At 47.4% G+C, this 25,378-nt stretch overlaps 1 long non-coding RNA gene across 1 annotated transcript; it reads right to left on the reverse strand.

The window, feature by feature from the left end:
- Positions 1–16,536: 16,536 nt before the first annotated feature.
- On the reverse strand, positions 16,537–17,180 carry LOC127338060 (uncharacterized). The gene is made up of 2 exons (XR_007874183.2): positions 17,008–17,180; positions 16,537–16,884 (listed from the first exon to the last, which is right to left on the reverse strand). It is a non-coding gene; the product is annotated as an uncharacterized lncRNA (long non-coding RNA).
- Between the last annotated feature and the right edge of the window lie 8,198 nt (positions 17,181–25,378).

A 25,378-nucleotide genomic window follows, 5' to 3' on the forward strand; every position in this document is an offset into this window, starting at 1 on the left:
AAGCCTTAGGGTCCAAATTGGACTATAGTACCGACTATCATCCTCAGATAGGTGGACAAACCGAGAGAACTAACCAGATCCTAGAGGATATGCTTAGGGCTTGTGCCCTAGACTTCGGAGGATCATGGGAGGAGCACTTGCCATTAGCAGAGTTTTCATACAATAATAGCTATCAAAGCAGCATCAAGATGGCACCGTTCGAAGCTCTGTATGGAAGGAAGTGTAGATCACCCATATGTTGGTATGAAGCTGGAGCAAGCAAAGAGTTCAACCCTCATTATGTCAAGGAAAAGCAACAAATCATCGACATCATAAGAGATAGGTTGAAGATAGCTCAAAGTCGGCAAAAGAGTTACGCCGATCAGAAGAGAAGAACATGGGAGCCACAAGTCGGAGACATGGTATATCTCAAGGTGAGCCCGATGAAAGGACTTCAGAGATTTGGAGTAAAGGGAAAGTTAAGCCCTAGATACATCGGACCTTTCAAGATTCTGAGTCAAAACCGAGGGTTAGCCTTTGAATTGGAACTACCCGGAAGGTTATCTCAGGTTCACAACGTATTCCATGTATCGCAACTCAGAAAGTGTTTGAAGACCCCAGATGAACCAGTATCACATGAAGAGCTCGAGTTACAACCAGATTTGACCTACATCGAGAAGCCAGCGAAGATTCTCGAGGAGAACTGGAAACAACTCAGGAATCGAGCTATAAAATACTGCAAGATACAATGGAAGCATCATCCCGAGAGGGAAGCCACCTGGGAAAAGGAGGAAGACCTAAGGAAAACATACCCCGAACTCTTCAGGTATTACAACCACAACTTCGGGACGAAGTTTTTTTAAGGGGGAAAGGCTGTAATGTCCCAGGTTTAGAGGCGATCGAGGGGTAGATTTTAGAAAGGGATGTGCATTGCATTGTAAATTACGGGGAAATTTCGCGCTTTTAAAACAAAACTGCATCGAAGGGGAACAGGTTTCTCTCTCGACATCCTACAGGGTTAGGGTTTCGAGAGTGCGATGAACTTGTTCCTACTTATCTAAAGTAGGGTTTTGAGAAGAGAGAAGAGATATTGCATTGAAATCTTAAGTTGCATGATTGAATTCTAAATTAAGTTGTATGATTGAATTCAAACTAAATTTGAATTTGAATTTCAAATTCAAACATCAAATAGATATCTCATAATTCAAATTTGAGATAATTCATTAAACAATTATAAATAATACAAAATATAAACAATACAAATAATAAGTAAAGCTCATTAGAGAAAACCTTGAGCTTTATTGATCATCACACAAGAATACATTGTCTTTACAATATTCAGAATTGAATTATGAATTTACAACACAATACATGAAATGAATAAATGAAATAAGAAAAAGGAAAATTACAAGGAATTGAAATATCCTAAACTACACAAGTAATCTTCAAGAACTTCTGTTTCAATATGATCTTGAGTCTCTCTTGATCATTTTCTTGATCCCTGCACACACACAAAACAATCAGAGCATTATGCCAAGTGGCATTGCCACTTGGCAGGTTAGCAAATAAAATGTGATGGAGAGGATATGATCATGGATTTGCCGAGCTGATCCATCTCACAACCAAGACCAAGCCAAGTGCATAGTATCAAGCTACACACACACAGCCTGCTCACAAGGCTGTGTGCATGAAGCACAGCACACACACACACAGCTGGTGAGTCACCAACAGGCTGCCAGGCCTTGTTGTCGACCAGAGAAGGAGAAGGAGATCATATAAAAGCCTCCACAGTAAACCCTAGCCATTCCATCGACAGGATAGCACTGGTAAGTTCATCAGAAAACCAAGAACTCAAGAACAGGAGGAACAGCCACTGCTGTTCAACCTGCTCAAACAGCCACAACATTTAAATCCAACACCACAAGCTTGCTAGGAGGAGCTAGACAAGCAAATCAAGCAATCACTGAAGCAAACCTCTACACCAACACCCATTTCTAGGAGCTGGAGTGAGGTATACAAATCATCATGAACAAACCAGATGGTTTTGTTCATAAATTGCACAGGCATGATCACACAAGCACACAAAGGGTGGAGTAATCCTGGTTTGATCATCATTTGGTCATAGACCAAGTGTAACCTGGTAGAAATGGCAAAGACCAGGGATCAATCAAGCCTATGTCCATGGTTATGCCAGCCAGACAAGTGGTAGCATCTTCCAAATGGAAATAGGAAGGAAAACCATCCCAGAGACTTACCCAAATATAACCAGACTACACTAGCCCTTTTAAAACCATCGAAATGCGAGAGATATAGGTCTACTGCAAGTATTTGTCAACATCAAAAGCATCTGGCAACCAAATATGGTTAAGCCAGAGAGCAACTGTCCATGCACATCAAGCCAACAAGGGTGGGAGCTTCCTGAACAGCAAGGAATTGCTGTTGGGGCCACCTCAACCACACAACTAGTCCAAACAGTTAAGCCTTGCACAGATATCATCACCCAGAAGGGTTCAAAGGGGGCTAGGGTACCCAACCAAGGGTTGGCATCCATCTAGCTCTATCAAATTTATTGAAATGATCATTACTGCTCAGCAGTTCACATCATTTATCCATCTAATAAAGCAAGGTAATACAGATAAATGAATTACACAAGTAATCCATGCACCAGAACCTTGCACATGATCCAGAGGATCACTGCAAGTATCAACTGATGCTTGAGCAAGCACCAGCACATGTCTGTGACACACACATACACAGAGATAAGCAACAGCAAGGCACAGACAGCAGGTAAGCAATCCACTAACCAGCAGCTGATGATCATATGATCATCAGTGCTTACTATAGCATGCCAGTGCATGTTAGAGCATCACTGAGCAGCAGAGCATGGACCAGTTAATTAAATAGCCACAGTTAAGCAACAATTGTATCACAGATAATCATACAAACCATTTTATGATTGTATCCAAAAGCACTCCATCAAGGGATGGAGTTGTTAATGCAACAGTTAGGCTCAATTGAGCATGTCCATGAATTAGAGCACAGATAATAGCACATCAGGAGCACTGGCACTTGCCAAAGGCAAGGATCATCACAGAATGATCAAGCCCAGGGCAATCAATTGCATATACAGGAGAGGCATGGTATACAGAGAAACAGCAGGAGCCACTATATTACACAAAGCACCACAGCATGCTCATGAGCAAGAGTTCATGAGTTGCAACAGCAAGTAATGGAGAAAGAATAGCACAGCACAGCAGACTAGAACCATGGCAGATGCACAGCAGCAGCACAGCAACACAGCACAGCAGCATACGCGCAAGCTAGCAAGGCGCGGCAGCTAGCACAGCACAAGGGCTGGCATAGCGCAAGGCCATAGAAGAGTAGCAGCAGCAGCACCTCGGCACGGCAAGCATCTCCACATGGAGAGGCAGGCCAGTGGCCGAGCTAGACGAAGGGAAGGAGAAGCAGTAGATCAAGTAGCAGAGAAGGAGGAGGAGATGAGAACTTACTGATGAAGCGAAGAGGAGCTCGACCATGGCGGCACGGCGGCACACGCTGGGCGAACGGCGGCGCCAGGCCAAGCCTAGCCAGGCACACCTCGCCGCAACGCCAGCACCACCACGGCGAGGCACATGGCCACGCCACAGCATCAGGAGCGTCGGCGGCGACGAAATCGCCACGGCACACCACGGCAGGCGAGCAGAGGCGATGGGGACGAGTCGAGGAGGCGGCGAAACACAGATCGGCACGGAGGATCTGAAGCGCCGTCGAACGGCGGTTCAGGCGCACCCCATCTCACCGCCGGCGATGGCCGGAGGTGGCCGGAGAAAATCGGCGATGGCGACGGCGACACGAGTCGCTAGAGCTCAAGGGGAGTTAGGGTTAGCGCAAGCAAGCGAGGAAGGGGACAGGTGCGTCCGACCGAGCCGGACAGGCGGCTCGGGTTAGCTTTAACCCGCTGGGCCACCCTGACAGGTGGGCCCAGGGGCAATATAGACATTTCACATTTTTAAATAAACCAGAAACTTTGAAAATAAATAGAAAATGATTCAAAGCTCTAAAAAATAATTAAAAATATGAAAATTGATCAGCATAAAATTCTCTATCTAAATAAAATATCAAAGAGAATTTTTGAAGACAACTAAGAATAAGTCCTAATTTGATGATTTAAATAATAATTTAAATCACACATATTATTTTCAATAATGAAAATAAGTCCATTAATGCAATTGGACCTTAAAAACACCTTGACAACATTCCAAGGTTGTATTTACCCTAAATAGAGTATCTCCAAATCAATCTTAGTATTAACCTCTTACATGAAATAATAATGTCATCGGAAGGGGGGAACAAACCCTAAAACTGGAATCATGCATAATTGCTTCTTTAACCATTGCCCTTATCGGACAATGATGCTATTTTTCAGAAACAGAGGACAAGGGTCAGTCCACACCATCCAACTGCAAAACTTTGCAGTGTTCAGGCAAGTTCATCACTTGCTCATGTCATTTGAGTATTTCTATCAAATTACTTGCAAAGTACTATGGTTATCACTATCGCATAAAAACCAAAACCACTATTTTCATAACTATGAATATGACTATGTGGTTGGCAATGGAACCATGGATTGTGTTGATATGGTGGAGGTTCCATTGCAAGGGTTTATATCCATCTAGGATTAAACAACAAATGTCTTGATGATTCTTGTGTCGTAATACCCGTGTTAACCATAAGATCCGGAGTGGGACGGAGTAGTCAAAAGTGTTTCCACCTCTCGTTCATCAACGGATGCGCTTTACCGTAGACACTTGTATCTGTCAGGGCAAGCGGTAGGCTGGGGAAGCCTTAAGTCCCCACGGCATAGTCCGTAGACACTTGTCGCTCGAAGAGCAAGCGGTTGGCTGGGGAAGCCTTAAGTCCCCACGGTGTTGCGGTCTATGATGGGTTGCAGCTACCGGCGAAGGAGTTTGGTTCGATCCCGCATCGTCGTGGTCGGGGTCCACCCGTGAGTGGGAATAATGGGACCGGCGAGGACCCAGGGTCGGGGCATGCAACAAAGGGTGGGTGTTCGAGGTAGCGGAGGAACATGATTGGCTAGACCTTATACCGGGCCTCACACCGAAGGAAGTGTGGACGGGAAAGCTGCCCGGTTGGCACCAAGGTTAAGATCTCTTATGGGTAAAGCAACACACCTCTGCAGAGTGTAAAGAATCGTGACCTGTCACTCCCTGTTCCGGGATATGGAACTGCGAACACGGCCGGAAAGGAGCTCCATGAAGTTCTAGTAAACCGGTGAAGGCTGACGGACATAGCTCTTTGAAATAAAAGCAACCTCTTGAAGAAATGTTTATCAAAACCTGCATTGGTATTAGACTTTCTGGTCTAATATCGTAGCTAGTGCATAAAACACCTCTTATCTATAATGAACTTGTTGAGTACGCTCGTACTCATCCCACTCTTAAATCTCTTGCTTAGATTGTCTGAATCGTCTGGAGGAGAACTACGACAACCCTGAAGGAGCCGAGATCATCGGCTATGAAGAACCAGACCTCTCTGGAGGTATTGAAGGCGTAGACTACCTCATAGTCTACGGAACCGGGGAGGCTTCCGGAGGAGATCAAGCCTAGAAGCATCGAGTAGTAGTAGTAGCCGAGCAGCCGAACTCTTAGTACTTAGCTGCTTGAGAGAATAAATGTATAACTTAATGAGACTTCTATATTGTAAGCTAAGTTGGGTTCGCCTCGAACCCAGGAGTATTCCTCTTAGGACCCAAGAGGAGCTCCGAGACAATATGTGTAATATGCTTGTAATAATAAATGAATGAGTTATGGACCTGCTATGTTCTGTTGTACCACTCTGAGGGATGTAATATTTGCGGAATGGTACTTCGTGAATGTTATATCAACGACTGGCATACTACAACATGCAGTGGTATGCAGGGTCCCCACAGGGCGATAACACAGGTGAAGTTCAGAGTCCTACCTTTCAGGGTGAAAACCCAAGGTCTGGCCTTAACTGGTTGTGTCTGGCAATGACCTTGTTGGAGGCATTGTTTTGAGAGCGGGGACTATCTTCAGGGTGAAAACCTAAGATCTTTGATCGGGCGACGACGGTGTTAGAGCACTGTTCCCTTTTTGGAGGCGTCATTTTTGGAGAGTCTGTTTTTCAGGTGTTGTCTTGGCGGTGGATGTATTGCTGTTGTTAGGCCCGAGATACTGTAGCGGGACTTTTGTTTCTTAGTTTTCTTTTCGTTTTTTTGGCTGTGTGCATCCGTAGTGCCAGTAGGGTGGTGCGTTCTTGCAGAGGCTGGGTGTAATTGGTATCTTCTGATATTAATATATTCCCTTTATCGAAAAATTGACGCTGACAAATTTCCGTCACTAAATTAGAACCAGCAAGCACAAGTAGCACAAATACACAAACAATCAAGGATCATACAACAAGAACAGGAGTGCTTGCTGGATCGGCTCATGGAGAATCCATAGTTCCATTACATGAATCTAATTAAGACGGCATTCAAATCCTGGTAAGTAAGAAAAAAAATTGCTAAGACTCAAGATTGGCACACAGACAAAAATGGTAAGGAGCACCGTAGACGTTGACCGTGTGTGTACACGTAAAATAACCAGGTGGCCGAAGTAGCACAAATGCGCAAACAAAAAAAACAGTGATCACTAGATCACCGGTGCCCAAAGCCCCGCCGACCCCACGGCGACGGAGGCTTCGATCCTTGACGGTCTCCACCACCCTCGCCGAAACCGTTCTGAGTCTCCTGGCGATCTGCATACATACATTGAGGCCATTATCTAAAATTATCAAACGTACGCTCGGGTACCAACTAGTGCTAGCTGGTGCATGAAGATCAGCTTCGAAATGTAATGAAGCGCTAGCAGGCGTGGTTACCTTCGAAGGCAGCAGCTGGCGGCGGAACCAGAGTGTATTCGCTGCCGTAGTCCGGATAGGTCGAGGGGCACGGCTTCTTCGGCCGCGGGGGAGGCCTCCATCCTACATGGCCTCCTTGCGGCTCATGAGCCTTGTAACCAGCGGCATTGATAGATGCCGCAGTAGTCTCCTCCCCAGCTGCATTCATACATTGAGGTCATCTCATATCATCAAATGTACGCTCTAGCACACAACTAGCGGTACCTAGTGCATGGACATCATTACATCAACTTCGAAATGCAATTAAGCAATAGCACACGTGGTTACCTTTGAAGGCAAAGCATGGCAGGGAGCAGCATAGGATAGCCAGGATCGCCACGGCGAGTCCGAGCGAGATCGTGGAAGAAGAAGAGCGCTTCATGATCGATACCCAGCTTTTCTATGTGGGGATACCCCTTCCAGGAATGAGCTACTAGCAGGTTCTCTCACTTGATGGCACTAGCATTTATTATGATTTTCTACGGCACTCCCGAGTTGATGGCAAGGACACTCCAAGTCAACTACCCAAAGTCGTCTTCTGCAGGGCTCTCAAAAAAGTCGTCTCTCTACGTTGCCTATTCAGTTCTTGATACTCTCTCCGTTTAAAATTAATTCGCGTTCTGAATTTGGTCAAAGTCAAACTTTGTAAACTTTAGTTAAATATGTAAAAGAAATATTAGCAACTACAATGTAAAATCTATTATATTAAAATCATTATAAAGTATATATTTATATTATATGTATTTGATATTATGAAAGTTAGTAGTTTTCTTATATTATTGCTCAAACATTAAAAAATAACCTCGAATAAACTTAGAGCGCAAAGTAAATAAAACGGACGGAATACGGACATCTGGACAAATGAGGAAAATGATCTAATCTCCTTAGATGTCTCCCACTTCTTCCGTACGTGAGAGTGCGTGAGGATGAGGTTGATTGTTTGGTCCATACGCTATTTCTCTAAATGATATGTTTTGTTATTCTTGTCTTCTCGCCTCTATCTTTTTTTCCATGTTGACCTCAAGAGACACCAACTTGGCCATGGCCGTCGGCCTCGTTGCCTGCACGTCGTTGGCCTGTTACCCGCACAACCTCACCCTAGGCCACCCGCCGCCCTCCATGAAGCCTTTGGCGTTCTTCATCGTGATCGAGAGCACCACCATCACGCAATCCCGCATGTCGTTCGGGCGCCAACTCATCGATGCCGCGTCTCCGGACTCGTAGCATCACAGCTCCCGTCGCATATTCGGAGCCTCCTGTCCACCTCAACCTCTTGGGATTCTCAGTTGAAGTCCCATACCCCTTCTACATCGTTGCGAGAGATCCAACACGAGCACATCGAGATCCAAGCCTAGGAGTCATGTTCACTACGAGCGGGTGGCAATCCTGCTAGTGTTATTTTATGTCGCTGTGCTTCCTATAACAAATTTTCTGCTACAACGATATGGATTCGCATTATATATAAAATAGTTTGTTTGCTACAAACATTTTTGTACAATAAGCTATGTAGATTTGCATCACGAGAAGAATTATTTTTCTACAATAATTCTGTGATTTTGCATCATAAAAATCTCATCCGAGAACCTCGTCCGATGATTTTTGCAATGATGCTATAATATCACTTACTTTTGCTACGAGATATCCGTTCATGTCTCTGGCGAGGTCGGTTTTTCTATAATAGCACAAATTTTTTCGACGAGGTCTCCTGAGAGTCTATGTTTGATTTGTTTGGGGTCTTGTCTTCTTTAGTCGAACCATTTTTTGCTACAATGAAGCAAAAGTGGGGAGGGGGAGGATGTTGCTATAATGAAATAAAAAGGAGGATTTGGAGGCAAAATGGACACATCTCAGCACGCGCAACCCGAGGATAAGAAATCAAATCCCGAGGATGTCAAACACTATCCCGCAAATATTATTCTAAGTAGATCATAGTCGTATGCTTGAACGAATCAAGTAAATCTGCCACCGTGTAAAATATAGGGTTGGGATATGTGTGTTCCAAATTTGCAGCGCCTTAAAAAATTATAATTCATAACTAGTTACGGGTACACCCCATATTATTTTAATCTACATCTCAAGTCAACTTTTTATTTAACTAATCTAGGATCGCAGGCACACAAACATAGCCAACCCAATCAATGGGTTGTAATTGCATGCAAATTAGCCGCTGCATTTAATTAAGCATTGGGTAAAGAAGATGATGATTTGTTTCTGGTGATACCATACTTTTAATTTATATATGCATGTGTGACCAAGTAATACTAATAAATGCAATGCTAAGTTGTCTAATTTTGTTTTAGATTCAAATAAAATTGAGGGATTATACTTTGATTGTATCATAGTCAGTGTTGAATTACTGGTGTGGTCGATAGTTAGGTATGAACACTACAAAAGAGTATTTAGGCTTTGTCCAGGCCCAGGTTTGGTGAAAGGACATGGAGCCCCCTTGTGTGGTTTTGGTAATTGATGACAATCCATATGGACTAATGGTTGTATTAAGAATCTATCTTAGGACGTGTCCATAGCCATATGTTGGTCTCAAGGTTGCAAGATGAAGAAGATCGGTACAATGAAGAAGACGGATGAAGACGGTGTCGAAGAGAGATGAAGATGGTGGCGTGCGTAGAAGATGGATGAAGATGGTGGCGTGTATGTTGGAAGAAGATAGTGACATGTACAATGACGAAGAGGGTGAAGACGGAGCTTGCCGACTCGAGTGGAACGCGCAAGGACAAGGTTTGTAGTCCCGGTTGATAAGGTAAACCGGGACTAAACGTTAGACATTTGGTACCGGTTGGTGATACCAACCGGGAATAAAAGGGATCGGTGCCTGACACGCTCTGACGCGCTCTGCTGCAACCCCTTTTGTCCCGGTTTGTATTACAAACCGGGACCAAAGGCCCCAAATGAACCGGGATTAGAGGGTGGTGTCGCCCCACGCCAAACGAATCGGACCAACACCACCCACTGGTCCGGGTTTGCTTTAAAACTGGGACTAAAGCTCACAGGGGCTTTGGACGAAAGACCTGTTTTCTACTTGTGGGATTTGGATGCCGATGCAGTCGAGCTCGAGCGGGAACCGCATCCTCCCTGGACTGGAGGGGGCTCTGCTTGCAGATCATGGCCGGGACGCCGGATGAGGCACCATGGGCTGCGAGGGCGCGAGGTCAGCAACTGGATGTGCGCATGTGAGAGAAGTGAGGAAAACGAGGTTAGGTGCGGGCAATCCGCGTGAGAGCAAGTTTAATAGTAGAGCCAACTCTTGGCTATAAGATAAGTGCCATGTCATCTGTAGTCATTGTAGAGCCAACATGTACAATATTGAGCTATAAAATTGTACTACTTTATCTATGTATGGTCCACCATTCACTCTCACATAGTGCCTAGGAGCATGTGCTAGAGCTAGCTCTTGCATAAGAGCCCACTCCTTTTCTCTCTCCTCCTCTCTCTCTTCCAACTAAGCAGTAATATATTATTTTAATCCTTCTAGCTAGCTGACTAGGACTTATTGTACTTGCTCTGAGAGAGAAAAGAAAACGTGTGGTCTATGTGCATTGTCTTCGCGTGAGAGAGAAGAGAGAGGAACATGCAGGACAGGGACATGGTACAGGAGTGTTTCCTTATTTTTCTAAAGCTACCCTCATATCGCTGGCGCATGCTAATTTGCTGCGGCGGAAATGTTACTTTACTGCTGGCGTACCGTTAGATTAGCGCGCTGGCCGTATTTGTTCGTTCTGCTTCGGATCTAGACAATTTTTTATCACCGGCGCATAAACACATGATGTACGCCGGCGGTATTTCAACATCACCGGTGCACCAAAAAAATGGTGCGCTAGCGGTAAATAGCACCGGCGCATGTTCGGTTTGGTGCGCCGGCAGTAAGCCCTGCAGCCTAGTAGTGTTAATAAAACAAAATAATTACTAGTAATTTCAGAAATTACAAATCAAATAAGAAATAGGTATAATAAAAATGTTCAAAGCAAGAAGCACACCATGGTGGTCTAAAGACCCGCCTAGCACAACACCTGCTCTACAGGGTCCATTTGGTACTCTACCGCTGATAGCACGATTGGTCTATCTGTAAAACAATGTTGTTGTGGGAACTTGCTCAACCCTCTAGGGGTGGCATATCTCATATATATATAGGGGTACATCGTACATATACACGTATAATACAAGGGCAGCTATACAAAGTCTAACACCCCCCTCAATCTCAACTCACTCCTGATGTAGCATGAAGGTTGAGATTGCGCGTACAGACCTCAAACATGGGCAAAGGTAGAGGCTTGGTGAAGATGTCCGCAAGTTGATCCTTTGATGAGATGAACTTGATTTGTAGTAGCTTCTTCGAGACACGTTCCCTCACAAAATGAAAATCAATTTCTATGTGCTTGGTCCGTGCATGAAACACCGGATTAGATGAAAGAAACATGGCACCGATGTTGTCACACCAAAGGACCGGTGGACGAGGTTGAGAGACACCCAATTCCTGAAGAAGGGACTCAACCCATATGAGCTCAGCAGTTGCATCGGCAACAGCCTTATATTCGGCTTCGGTACTGCTGCGAGAAACAGTGGCTTGCTTGCGTGCTCTCCAGGCGATCAAATTAGGACCTAGGAACACAGCATAACCCCCCGTGGATCGCCTGTCGTCTGGACACCCAGCCCAATCAGCATCAGAGAACGCAGACAGAACACCTGATGAACTAGCCCGGAGATGAAGACCAAACGAGGACGTGTGACTGACATAACGCAAGATGCGTTTGACAGCAGACCAATGCACATCAGTAGGAGCATGCAAATACTGGCACACTTTGTTGACAGCATAGGACAAGTCCGGACGTGTGATGGTCAGATACTGCAAGCCACCAACAATACTGCGATACTCCGTGGCATCCTCAGAAGATAAGAGAACACCATCAGTGGCGGAGAGCTTGTCCGTAGAAGACATGGGCGTGGGCGACATCTTACACTTGAGCATACCAGCACGGCGCAAGAGATCCAGAGAATACTTCTTCTGAGTGAGAGCCAGACCAGTAGACTGATGAGCAACCTCAATACCCAAGAAGAAGTGCAATTGACCCAAATCTTTGACAGCAAAATCAGCACCAAGAGCAGAAATGAGAGCAGTAGCAGCTGTCAGTGAAGAACTGACCAAGATAAAATCATCGACATAGACCAGTAGGTACATAGTCACACGGGGTCGCTGAAACAGAAACAGCAATGTGTCGGCCTTCGAGGGGATGAAGCCATGAGTATGAAGAGCAGAAGCCAGGCGAGCGTGCCAAGCACGCGGTGCTTGCTTCAATCCATATAGAGCCTTAGTCAGTCGACACAGATGATGTGGCTGATCAGGACTAACAAATCCTGGGGGCTGCCGCATGTAGACTTCTTCCTCAAGAAGACCATGAAGGAATGCATTCTGAACATCCAGCTGTCGAAGAAACCAACCGCGGGAGACTGCCAAAGATAGGAGGAGCCGAATGGTGGTAGGCTTGATAACGGGACTGAAGGTGTCCTCATAGTCAAGCCCATGACGATGTTTGAATCCCTTGGCAACAAGACGAGCTTTGTAGCGCTCGATAGAGCCGTCAGCATGTTTCTTCACTTTGAAGACCCACTTTGAGTCAATGATGTTGACACGTGGGGGAGGAGGAACAAGCGTCCAGGTCTCATTCTGAAGAAGAGCCTGATACTCCTGCTCCATAGCAGCCCGCCAATGGGGAATGGTCATAGCGGCTTGATAACTGCGAGGTTCAGCAGTGGGATCATCCACAGCATGAGCCATGCAAGCTGCCAGCCACGCAACAGTGTCGTCGGTGCGCTCCTTAGGGCAAACAATGCCACTGCGACTGCACGTATGAGGACGCGAGGCAGCAGGTACGGGTGGAGGCGGTGCTGCCGGTGGTGAAGGCGATGGCGAGGCAGGCGCGGCCGACCCAGGCGTAGTGGGCGGCGACAAATGCTGACCGGGCAGGGCGGACCTGGGCGAAGCAGGGGGAGTCGCCACCCGAGGCGGCGTCGAGGGCCCAGGCCCAGGCGAGCACGGCCCGGGCGATGGGGAGGCGGGGCGGGCCAGCGGCGACACGGGCTGGACCGTGCGCGCGGACGCCGTAGGCGTGCCAGGTGAGGAAGCACTAGCGGTGATGGCGCCATGACGGGCACGGAACCCGGGGCATGCACATGCATGGCCGGATCGACGTGCTGCACCGGGGGAGCAGCGCAGTCGGGAAGAAGCTCCAGGCGTGCTCCGCGACCAATACCTGCACCATGATTAGGCAACAACACAGGCGCATATGCAACATCTTCAAATTGGCCAGGCAGAATGGTGGATGAATGCATGAGTGTATCGCTAGTGGATGGTTGTGGCATGGTAGAAAATGGGAAGACATTCTCATCAAAAACAACATCTCGTGATATGTAGACACGATTGGTCGGTACATGAAGGCACTTGTAGCCTTTGTGAAGAGAACTATACCCAAGGAATACACATTTTTTAGAGCGAAACTCAAGTTTGCGACTATTGTAGGGGCGAAGGTGAGGCCAACAAGCACACCCAAACACCTTGAGAAATGTGTAGTCAGGAATTTCATGCAAGAGAAGTTCAATGGGGGTTTTCATATGAAGCACTCGTGTAGGTAGACGGTTAATAAGAAAGCATGCAGTAGCAAATGCATCACTCCAAAACTGAAAAGGTACAGAGGCATGAGCAAGAAGAGTAAGTCCAGTCTCAACTATGTGACGGTGTTTACGCTCAACGGCACCGTTCTGCTAATGTGTATGTGGGCATGAGACACGATGAGAAACTCCAAGCTTACTAAAGAATGTGTTGAGGTTGCGATACTCGCCCCCCCCCCCCCCCCCCCAATCAGACTGAACATGAATAATCTTATGCTGGAGAAGTCGTTCAACATGCTTTTGAAATTGAACAAATATATCGAACACATCAGATTTGCGCTTAATGAGATAAAGCCAAGTAAAGCGACTATAAGCATCAATGAAACTCACATAATAGTTGTGACCACTAACAGAGGTTTGGGCAGGACCCCATACATCTGAAAACACAATCTCAAGAGGACTCTTTACTTCTCTAGTAGAGGAAACAAATGGTAGCTGATGACTCTTGCCTTGTTGACAGGCATCACACACACCTAACTCTTTATTGCTAGACTCTAGTGGCAGCTCATGACGGTGGAGAATATGGCGCACTATGGGAGTGGCAGGATGACCAAGGCGAGAGTGCCACTGTGATGATGATACTCGAATCCCGCTGAAGACACGAGAGAGAGTAGGATCCTCCAGGCGGTACAACCCTTGGCTTAGGCGACCACTAAGCAGAACGTCCCGGGTGGCTCGATCCTTAATAAGAAGATCAAACGGGTGAAATTCACATAGGACATTATTATCAAGAGTGAGTTTTGGAACAGATAACAAATTACGAGTGACCGAGGGAACCCGTAAAACATTGCGAAGATGAAGCTGTCTACTAGGAAGACTAGTCAAAAGAGATGCTTGGCCAATATGAGAGATGGGCATACCTGCGCCATTGGCGGTGTGAACCTTATCGTGACCATAGTAGGGCTGGTGGGTGGTAAGCTTTTGAAGCTCACTCGTCAGATGGTCGGTGGCGCCAGTATCCATGTACCACGCAGGATCGATGGGTTAGGACGGAGTGGACCCCTGAACATGCTCCTTTCCCTTACTCGCGGCAAAGGCAGCAGGGGCGGCAGGGGGAGGGCCAAAGTCGGCGAGCTGAGCCTGGCGTTCATTGTCCTGCCCATTGTTGCCGATGCCCAGAAAACTGCGCTGAAAACGGCGGTGGCACTTCGAAGTGAGGTGCCCCGGACGTTCGCACAGCTGACAGATGCGAGTGTCGCCGGCTCGCCCGCCACCCGTGGTCGGTGCAGGGGGTGGGGCGGGTTTGGCCGCCGGCGGGGGCGCCGAACCAGCGCCGGGAGGCGCGGGCGGACGCTGGCCACGGTTGGCCCAGTGCGCCGCGGACTGGTCGGTGATGACACCAGCGGCACGACGGGCCTCGACGCGCTGCTCCGTGAACATGAGGCGCGAGTAAAGCTCGTGGGGAGGCAGCGGCGTCGTGGCGCCATTGACTGCCTCCGCCAGGTTGTCGTAGTCGGAGTCGAGCCCTTGGATGATGAAGCAGGCGAACTCCTCATCGCGGAGTGGCTGACCAAGCGAGGCAAGCGTATCCGCCACCACCTTGATCTTGTTGAAGTAGGTGGAGGCAGAGGAGTCGAGCTTCTTGATTTCACCGAGCTGCCGACGAAGGGCCATGGTGCGGGAGGTGGAGACGTTGGCGAACGCGTGCTCCAGCGTGGTCCAAGCGTCCCTGGAGGTGGCGGCGAAGAGGACGAGACCAGCGACTCCCTCACCTAGGGAGCCCTGGATGGCGGAGAGGATCGCCTGGTCCTGCTGAACCCACACGCGGTGGTCTGGATTGATGGCGGGGCCTTGCATGGTCATGATCACCTGAGGAGGACATGGAAGAGAACCATCAACATACCCAAGAAGCTCATGGCTGCGGAGCAGCGGCAACACCTTAGCACGCCAGAACAAATAGTTATCCGGGGTTAGCCGAATGGTGATCTGGTTGGCGAAGTGAAACGGCGCCGCCGGTACCGCGGCCGACCCCGGTGCAGCCGTGGCGTACACGGGAGGCGCGACAGCAGGGGCCGGCGCCAAGGGCGCGGGCATGGGTGGAGGAGGCTGCATCCCGGGCGAGGCCGAGGCAGCGGAGCCCCCCGAGGCCGTCGGCACGACGGAGAGGGCAGTGGTTGCGACCCCCGTGTCCAACGTCGGGAGGGCGGTGGCGGGTGAACCCGCTGTGGCGGATGTTCCCGCTGTGGCGGCGCCGAGAGACGCCGTGGAGGCCGCAGATGAGGCGGCGAGAAGAGTGGCCGCGGCGACGGTGCTCGGCGGCGGAGGCGGAGCCGAGTACATGGAGCCAACGGCGGTGGTGCCGAAGAACTGCGGCGCCTGGGGAGCAAGCGGGGACGGAGGCGAGTTGAGGAGGGCAGCGAGCGATGCGGGAAGAAGCTCGGAGCTCGTGGTGCCCGATGCGGAAGCAGTCATGGTGGGGAGAGGCGGCGGCGCGGCGCTTAGGGTTTGAGGCGGCGGCGGCGCTAGGGTTAGGGTAGGCGGATCGATGTTAGGCTGATACCATGTAAAACAATGTTGTTGTGGGAACTTGCTCAACCCTCTAGGGGTGGCATATCTCATATATATATAGGGGTACATCGTACATATACACGTATAATACAAGGGTAGCTATACAAAGTCTAACACTATCGATCCTCCATGTCGCGATGTAAACATGCAACATTGTGTGGGAGAGGATCTTGACAATTCTAGATCTGATTCGACCTCTTCATCCTCTGGCAAAGATGAGATGGAGGTTGTCCTGGTTGGTGGAGGATATGTCATCCGTCAGTCCGGCGCAATCATCAATAGTGAGGGATGGCGTGTAATCAGCCTGGGACGGTTGAAGATGAGTTGGTATCCTTCGTACGGGACACACACACGCGCGAACGGTATGCAGTACAATTGACGCTGATAAATTTTCGTCACTAAATTAGAACCGGCAAGCACAAGTAGCACAAATACACAAACAATCAAGGATCGTACAACAAGAACAGGAGTGCTTGCTGGATCGGCTCATGGAGAATCCATAGTTCCATTACATGAATCTAACTAAGACGGCATTCAAATTCTGGTAAGTAAGAAAAAAATTGCTAAGACTCAAGATTGGCACACAGACAAGAATGGTAAGGAGCACCGTAGACGTTGACCGTGTGTCATCGGTACCCGTAAAAGAACCATGTGGCCGAAGTAGCACAAATGCGCAAACAAAAAAAAAAAACAGCAATCACCGGTGGCCATAGCCCCGCCGACCCCACGGCGACGGAGGCTTCGATCCTTGACGGTCTCCACCACCCTCACCGGAACCGTACAGAGTCTCCTGGCGATCTGTATACATACATTGAGGCCATTATCTAAAATTATCAAACGTACGCTCGGGTACCAACTAGTGGTAGCTGGTGCATGAAGATCAGCTTCGAAATGTAATGAAGGGCTAGCACGTGTGGTTACCTTTGAGGGCAGCAGCTGGCGGCGGCACCAGAGTGTATTCGCTGCCGTAGTCCGGATAGCTCGAGGGGCACGGCCTCTTCGGCCGCGGCGGAGGCCTCCATCCTACATGGTCTCCTTGCGGCTCATGAGCCTTGTAACCAGCGGCATTGATAGTTGCCGCCCTAGTCTCCTCCCCAGCTGCATTCATACATTGAGGTCATCTCACATCTTCAAACGTACGCTCTAACACACAACTAGCACTACCTAGTGCATGAAAATAATTACATCCGCTTTGAAATGCAATTTAGCGGTAGCACACGTGGTCACCTTCGAATGCAGAGCATGGTACGGAGCAGCATACGATCGCTAGGATCGCCACGGCGAGTGCCAGCGAGGTCGATGAAGAAGAATAAGAGCGCTCCATCATATCTGAAGTTTCTCAAACTTAATGCCACTGGTATTTATTATGATTTACTACGGCACACCGGAGCTGATGGCTAGAAGACTCCATGTCAACTACCCAAAGTCGTCTCTGTATACGGCTCTAAAAAACGTGAATACGACCGTGGTACGTCCTATGTCGCACCCGCATATCCCGATCGATCAACCTGGCTGAAGGCACCGAACAGCCCCAATCGAGCCCAGTTCGCCCGGCCCAGTATGCAGAAGGTCGGAGCAGTCCACAATGAAATTTCACGGGAATCGCCCGCAAGATAGAAAGTCGCTTCCCAACTCCCCATTGGCGGCTACCTCCATCGGTGAGGGCGTGGATGAGCGCGGGCAGCAAGCCTGGGCGGCGCCGCAGAAAGCCCAGACAAACAGGTTGCCCACCTCGCCGGCTCACCGCATCCCTGAGTATCGCCGAGCCGGCGGGCTGCATGTCCTGCTTCCGGACAGCCTCGGCAAAGTGTCAGCTGACAAGGCGTATGACGTCGCGGTCGCTGGTGCAGTCCAGATAAATGCCCGATCGGTAATGAAGACAATGTCGTATCAGAAGAGCCGGAAGACCGATGAATCAGGGAAGCCCAAGGTGAGAACGGCAGCGGCTGTGACAGAAGTCGGCCACGGCGGCCGGGTTCGAGGAGCACCGTCCGGAGTTCTTGAGCCAAGCTGTAATGTAGGGGATGGAAACCGATCTAGAACACCGTCGAAGAGCTGTAGTGCCACTCGCTGTTGACTCTTCTCATCTTCTGATTTTGTTTGCCAATTGCGATGAGAAGGAGAGCCGAGTATCATTTTAGACTGTTCTTTTTAAAGTAATAATTTTTGATTGTTCGTCGGAACTCAAGATCTAATCTTATCTTTTCTAGATTTTTTTATCTTTTACTTTGACGTCCATGTATCTTGCATGTGATTTTGGTAAAACACATACCACGATTGCTGCAGTGCGATGTAATATTATTGTACTTATTGTACGAACACTTGTAATTCGCAGGAGTTAACTATAAGTTAAAAATAGAAAAATATTTCCGAGCTATTTATTATTTACTTTTATATAACGCAGCAACGCGCGGGTATAGTGCTAGTATAAATCATCTCTGTACGTTGCCTCCTGGATTCTTGATACGGACTGACAGACAAATGAGGAAAATGATCTAATCACTCCGTAGTTCTGTCTCTCACTTCCTCCTGATGCGTGAGAGTGTGTGACCGTAGGACGAGTTTGATCGTCCAGTCCATGCGCTCCTCCTCGACAAGCCTTTTTTTTTTGTAAAATACGCTAAGTAGATTTGCATCACAGGAAGAATAATTTTGCTACTTGCATCATATAAAAGTCTCATCCGAGGACCTCGTCATACGATTTTTGAAATGATGCCATAATACATTTTTTTGCTACATGTTCTTCAGAGATATCTCCAAGGCCGGTTTTGCTAAAATAGCAAAAAAAAACAAAATCCTATGAGGTCTCCCGCAAGGTTTATGTTCGACGGGTGTTGGTCTTCTTTTAGTCTAACCGTTTTTTTATAATGAAGCAAAAGCGGATGAAATGCCGCTACAATGAAGAAAAAAAAAACAGGATTTAGAGGGAAAATGGCCACGTGCCAGCAAGGGCAACTCGCGGCTGGGAAATCAAATCTCAGGATGCCCACAAGTATTATTCTAAGTCCATCATAGTCGTATCCTTGAACAGGTCAAGCAAATCTGCCGCAATGTAAAATATAGGGTTGGGATATATGTATGTATTCCAACTTTGTAGGGCCTTAAGAAACTATAATCCACAACTAGTTTACGGATGCACCTCACAATATTTTAATCTGTATCTTAAATCCATTTTTTTTAATCAAGATTTTAAATCATTCTTTATAAATTAATGTGGGGAATTAAATCCCAGGCACACAAACATAGCCGACCCAATAAATGGGTTGTACTTGCATGCAAATTGGCCGCTACATTTAGTTAAACATTAGGTAAAGAAGGTGCGACCCGCACTTTCGGAACCTGGCAACGGACGAGGTCGAAATCGCATGCGTTGATAACTGCTATAGGATTAGCACCTAATATAGCATGTACTTAATACATATGATTTACTTTTCCTATACGAGCAGGATACAGAAAGGAATACTTCGCCGGGTAATATGTACTGTCAGTACTTACTCACTTGGCATTAATATTTGTCCTTGCAAATTAATGGATGGCCCACATGAGTCAATGCCAATATCATGTGTACGGGGCACAGACACGGTGCGGAAATAACTCATATGCTAAGCATAACAATTTAAACTTAGCAACATTCCCAACAATTATGATTTTGTACTGCGCTGTACCCGGGCTAATTAACCAATTGTTATACTCATGGTTCTCTAATATAACAGTAATTCTGAGAATCAATTTTTCTGTAATGTGTGGAACTTTTTGCTGGCAGTGGTTAATTAGCAAACACGGTTACAGTGGAGGGATTAACTTTGTTAATTCATCTTGTCATGAGACGGACACAACCATATAGGAGAAAAGTTCAAAGTTGGCCACTATCCACTAACAGTGATTACGACGATAAAGCTCATAATTTGAATTTGTACTTAAAAAAAGGATATTGAAATATATAAACTAATTCTGTTTTATATTCTAGACATTATTACCTTACAACAAAGACAAACGCTCAAAAATAAAGTAATAATTAGACTTTGGAAACATTATTTTTAAAATATGAAAAGATCTGTTGGGCAGTTCTCCTAATCAATCAATGATGGAAATGGTCAAAATCAACAATTTTGAAACACAAAGTTTTGAACACATATTTTCTATCTATGGTGCAGATAGTAAAAATTATTAAGTCATAATAAAAGTCTATTGCATTTGAAATTATTAAGTTAATAAGTTGATTTCGTACATGTTGAGTAATCCTCTTTCTGATTTGTCCATGTGTATTTAGTTCACCAATTATTTGACGAGTTGTAGATAAATTCATGAACAAAAGTAACATTCTCTTAACACTAACCATTCGGATCTGAAGAAAAAATATACAGGTTCTTTTTACCAAATAGGAATGAGATCAAGAAAAATCTGTACAAATCAAAGGCAAGAGGACTGAGAGAAAACCAAAAAAAATACTACAGTATGTCAAGAGAATCAGACGAGGGCGACTAGACGGCGTAGAGGGAGACGAAGGACGCGACGACTGTGATCGTGCCGGTCGCGAGCACGCCCACGAGGATGCAGAGCGCGAAGAAGAGGAAGCAGAGGGCACGCACGAACTTGCGCAGCTCCACGACAGCTCCACCGCGTGACGGCCGGTGCCTCTCGGTTGAGGAAGCCGGCCGGCGCCGCCCTACAGGCTACAGCGGCCACTGCGCCCTGCCGAAGCCCTCTGTCGGCCTCTCGGTGCTGCTGCTCTCGAACGACCGGAGCGGCGGAGCGCGACGACGAGCGCGGCCGGGTTGGCGTCGACGTCCTTGAGCACCGTCGGGTTGAACGCCCTTAGCGCCGTTGTCCCTGGACGACCGGAGCGCGACGATGAGCGTAGCCGGGTTGGCGTCGTCGGCGACCTCGAGCAGCGCCGGCTTGGATGCCCTTAGCGCTGATGTCCTTGGAGCTTAGGTGGAAGAGCACTCTGTCACTGGAGCTTGGGTGGAGGAGCAAGAAATTCAGAGAAGCTTGCTTGCTGCTGGCAGGAGCTGCTAAGAGCAAGTACAATAGAATCCAGTCAGCTGACTATAAGACATTAAATAATATATTTTAGATGAGTTGGAAGAGAGAGAAGAGGAGAGAGAAGGGAGGTGGGCTACTATGCAATAGCCAGCTCTTGCACGTGCTCCTAGACACTTTGTGAGAGTGAAATGTGGGCCATATGTTAGTAAAGTACTTCATTAGTATAGCCAACTATTGTACATGTTAGCTATATGATGACTATAAATGATATGGCATCTTGTTATAGCCAGCAGTTGGCTGTACTATTGGAATTGCTCTAAGAAGATGGTGCATGGCAGAAATGGGGACTGCCTCGGGGGGGAGACAACGAGATAGGAGACAGACTGCCTTTGAAGTTAATGCGGGACAGCGTCTGACTGCCATCCAGGCAAATTAAATTCTGATGGAAATACAACCATATACTTCACAGAAATACATATGCTGCTAGACACGTGGTGCTCAGTGAGTGGATACATTTCATCCTCACGCGTCCCCGGGTTCCGTTCGATATTTTCGAAGAAGGTGGTGCTTTTTTTCGGTGATACCATACTTTTAAGCAATAAATGTTGCTTATTATCAGCTTGATGCTATCTCACATGAATTAGCTTTTGTCAACAGTGCACTTTTAAGAAAAAAGCTCCAATTATTGTTGTTTTCTAGAAGTTCAGTTAAAATAACTTCACAAACTAATATCAAGCGCACCAGATTACATTTATGGTACATATTATAATTGACAGTTTTCCTAAAAATTTGTATATATACATCGTGCATGTAGCAGCCAAAAAATGCAGCCAAGATCATCGTGTCTAGTTTAACATGATGTGCGACAGAGTGAGTTACTTGCAAACTTGCTCCTGCGATCGAGCAAGTCCCAGAAAGCAATACTTGTCTGTAAGTTTCTTCAGAAAGTCTCAAATGCCAGGGTTATAGCGCGACGTATTTTCTTAGTTTAGAAGGTGCGCGCCACGTCGATCGGGCCTTCTCGTCATTGCAGACATCGCTCCGCTTCTCCATGTATGATTTGTACGGGACGTCTGCGTGGTCTATCCGGCACTTGGTATTCGTATCTGTCGGAAATACGAATAGCTCCGCCATCGCGACCAGCGCTTTAGCTCCGCCATGGCGACCAGCGTCTGCTCTCGCATGGGAGAATTCGGAGCAAGGGACTGTGCCACCGTGGGTGGTACCTTCCGCTTCCTCCACTCATCCGGTGCACCCTCGTGCTCACCGTGTAGGAGTCGCTGGCCAGAAGCGGACGGAGGTGTATTGCGTTTTGCGGACATAGACGGTGCGGACTGTTAGGGCAATATACTTGTTGTATTACCAGGGGGCCAAAGGCCACAATATATATTACATGTACAGGTGCACATATGCAGAAAGCCCCCTAACATATGGGGAAACTACAAAATACAGATATATACATCTAACACCCCCCCCCCCCCCTCAAACTCATGGTGGATCCACAACACTGAGTTTGGAGAGTAAGAAATCATGCTGCGCTCGAGTCTGTGCCTTCGTAAAGAAATCCACCAACTGCAAATCTGAAGGCACATAATGAACCGCAACAACACCATCTTGTACCTGTGCACGTGTGTAAAAAGTATCAACACCGATATGCTTGGTCAGCTCATGCTTGACCGGATCACGTGCAATACTGATAGCACCTGTACTGTCAGACAAAAGGGGAGTGGGTGTCGTAACAGAGACCCCAAAATCTGCAAGCAACCACCGTAACCAAGTCACCTCAGCAATCAACAAATCCATTGCCCGCAACTCAGCCTCAACACTCGAACGGGAAACTGCGACCTATTTCTTCGTCTTCCAAGCAACAAGCGAACCACCAAGAAACACACAGTAAGCAGAAAGCGGAACGACGATCCGTAGGATCACTCGCCCACGTAGCATCCGAATAGCACTGGAGCTGGAGAGAGCTGGAACGAGGAAAGAAAAGGCGACGAGTGATCGTGCCACGAAGATAACGAAGAACACGGAGGAGATGACTATAGTGAACAGTGGTAGGAGATGAGACAAACTGACTCAGAATATGAATAGGATAAGAAATATCAGGACGAGTGACAGCAAGATAAACAAGACTCCCAACAAGATGGTGATAACGGGTGGGATCAGGAAGACGATCACCATCAGTAGGACGAAGCTTAACATTAAGCTCCATAGGAGTATCGACTGTGCGCTCATCCCCAAGAGCAGCACGAGCAAGAAGATCCTGAATGTACTTTTCCTGAGAGATAGAAAAGCCATCAGAAGTGGAGGAAACCTCAATGCCAAGAAAATAGCGAAGAGGACCAAGATCAGTCATGAGAAACTGATCACGAAGACGAGCCTTGACAAAGGCAATATACTCAGGATCATCACCAGTAATGATCATATCATCAACATAGAGAAGAAGAAGAGTACGTCCACGAGGAGAAATGTAAACGAAAAGTGCTGGATCATGAAAACTAGGAGAGAAACCAGCAGCAGTCACCACAGAGGTGAAGCGCTCAAACCAGGCACGAGGGGCCTGTTTGAGACCATAGAGAGAACGTCGAAGACGACAAACCATCCCATCGGGAACAAAATACCCAGGAGGAGGCTGCATGTAAACCTCCTCACTCAACTCGCCATTAAGAAAAGCATTCTGAACATCAAGCTGGGAGACAGACCAGCGGCGAACAGAAGCAACAGCAAGAAGGGTACCCACAGTAGTCATATGAGCCACAGGGGCAAAAGTCTCATCATAGTCACGGTCGTGCTCCTGCTGAAAGCCACGAGCCACAAGACGCGCTTTATAGCGCTCAAGAGATCCATCAGAGCGAGTCTTAATTTTATAGACCCACTTACACGTGATAGGACGAACACCAGAAGGTGGAGAAACAAGATCCCAAGTGCCAGTGCGCTCAAGCGCAGCGATCTCCTCAGCCATGGCAAGCTGCCATTCAGGATGACGCTCGGCATCCCGATAAGAAGTCGGCTCGGAAACGACAGAGAGACCATACTGACTAGGAGAGTAACGAGCGGGAGCACGACGCTGATGGACAGGCCGTGAAGGGGGAAGGTCATCAGCAGAGGACAACTCATCAGAAGAAGCGGAAGAAGGGACATCATCAGAAGGATCCGAAGCCGGAGAACGAGGAGTACTAGGTGGACTAGACGGAGGAGAGGATGGCACCGAAGAGGGCGCATCAGGACTAGGAGGGGGAGTGATGTCTACTTCCCCCTCCTTTTCCTGTAGACAGTGTTGGGCCTCCAAGAGCAGAGGTTTGTAGAACAGCAGCAAGTTTTCCCTTAAGTGGATCACCCAAGGTTTATCGAACTCAGGGAGGAAGAGGTCAAAGATATCCCTCTCATGCAACCCTGCAACCACAAAGCAAGAAGTCTCTTGTGTCCCCAACACACCTAATAGGTGCACTAGTTCGGCGAAGAGATAGTGAAATACAGGTGGTATGAATAAGTACGAGCAGTAGCAACGGTGCCAGAAAATAACTTGCTGGCGTGTAGTTTATGGTGGTAGTATTGCAGCAGTAGTAACACAGTAAAACAGTAAACAAGCAGCGATAGCAGTATTTAGGAACAAGGCCTAGGGATTACACTTTCACTAGTGGACACTCTCAACATTGATCACATAACAGAATAGATAAATGCATACTCTACACTTTTGTTGGATGATGAACGCATTGCGTAGGATTACGCGAACCCTCAATGCCGGAGTTAACAAGCTCCACAATAATGCTCATATTTTAGTAACCTTTAGTGTAAGATAGATCAAAAGACTAAACCAAGTACTAACATAGCATGCACACTGTCACCTTCATGCATATGTAGGAGGAATAGATCACATCAATATTATCATAGCAATAGTTAACTTCGCAATCTACAAGAGATCATGATCATAGCATAAACCAAGTACTAACACGGTGCACACACTGTCACCTTTACACACGTGCAGGAGGAATAGAACTACTTTAATAACTTTGCTAGAGTAGCACATAGATAGTAGTGATACAAAACTCATATGAATCACAATCATGTAAAGCAGCTCATGAGATCATTGTATTGAAGTACATAGGAGAGAGATTAACCACATAGCTACCGGTACAGCCCCGAGCCTCGATGGAGAACTACTCCCTCCTCATGGGAGCAGCAGCGGTGATGAAGATGGCGGTGGAGATGGCAGCGGTGTTGATGAAGAAGCCTTCCGGGGGCACTTCCCCGCTCCGGCAGGGTGCCGGAACAGAGACTCCTGTCCCCCAGATCTTGGCCTCGCGAT

Source organism: Lolium perenne, chromosome 3, assembly GCF_019359855.2.
Source record: "Lolium perenne isolate Kyuss_39 chromosome 3, Kyuss_2.0, whole genome shotgun sequence".
Taxonomy (NCBI): Eukaryota; Viridiplantae; Streptophyta; class Magnoliopsida; order Poales; family Poaceae; genus Lolium; species Lolium perenne.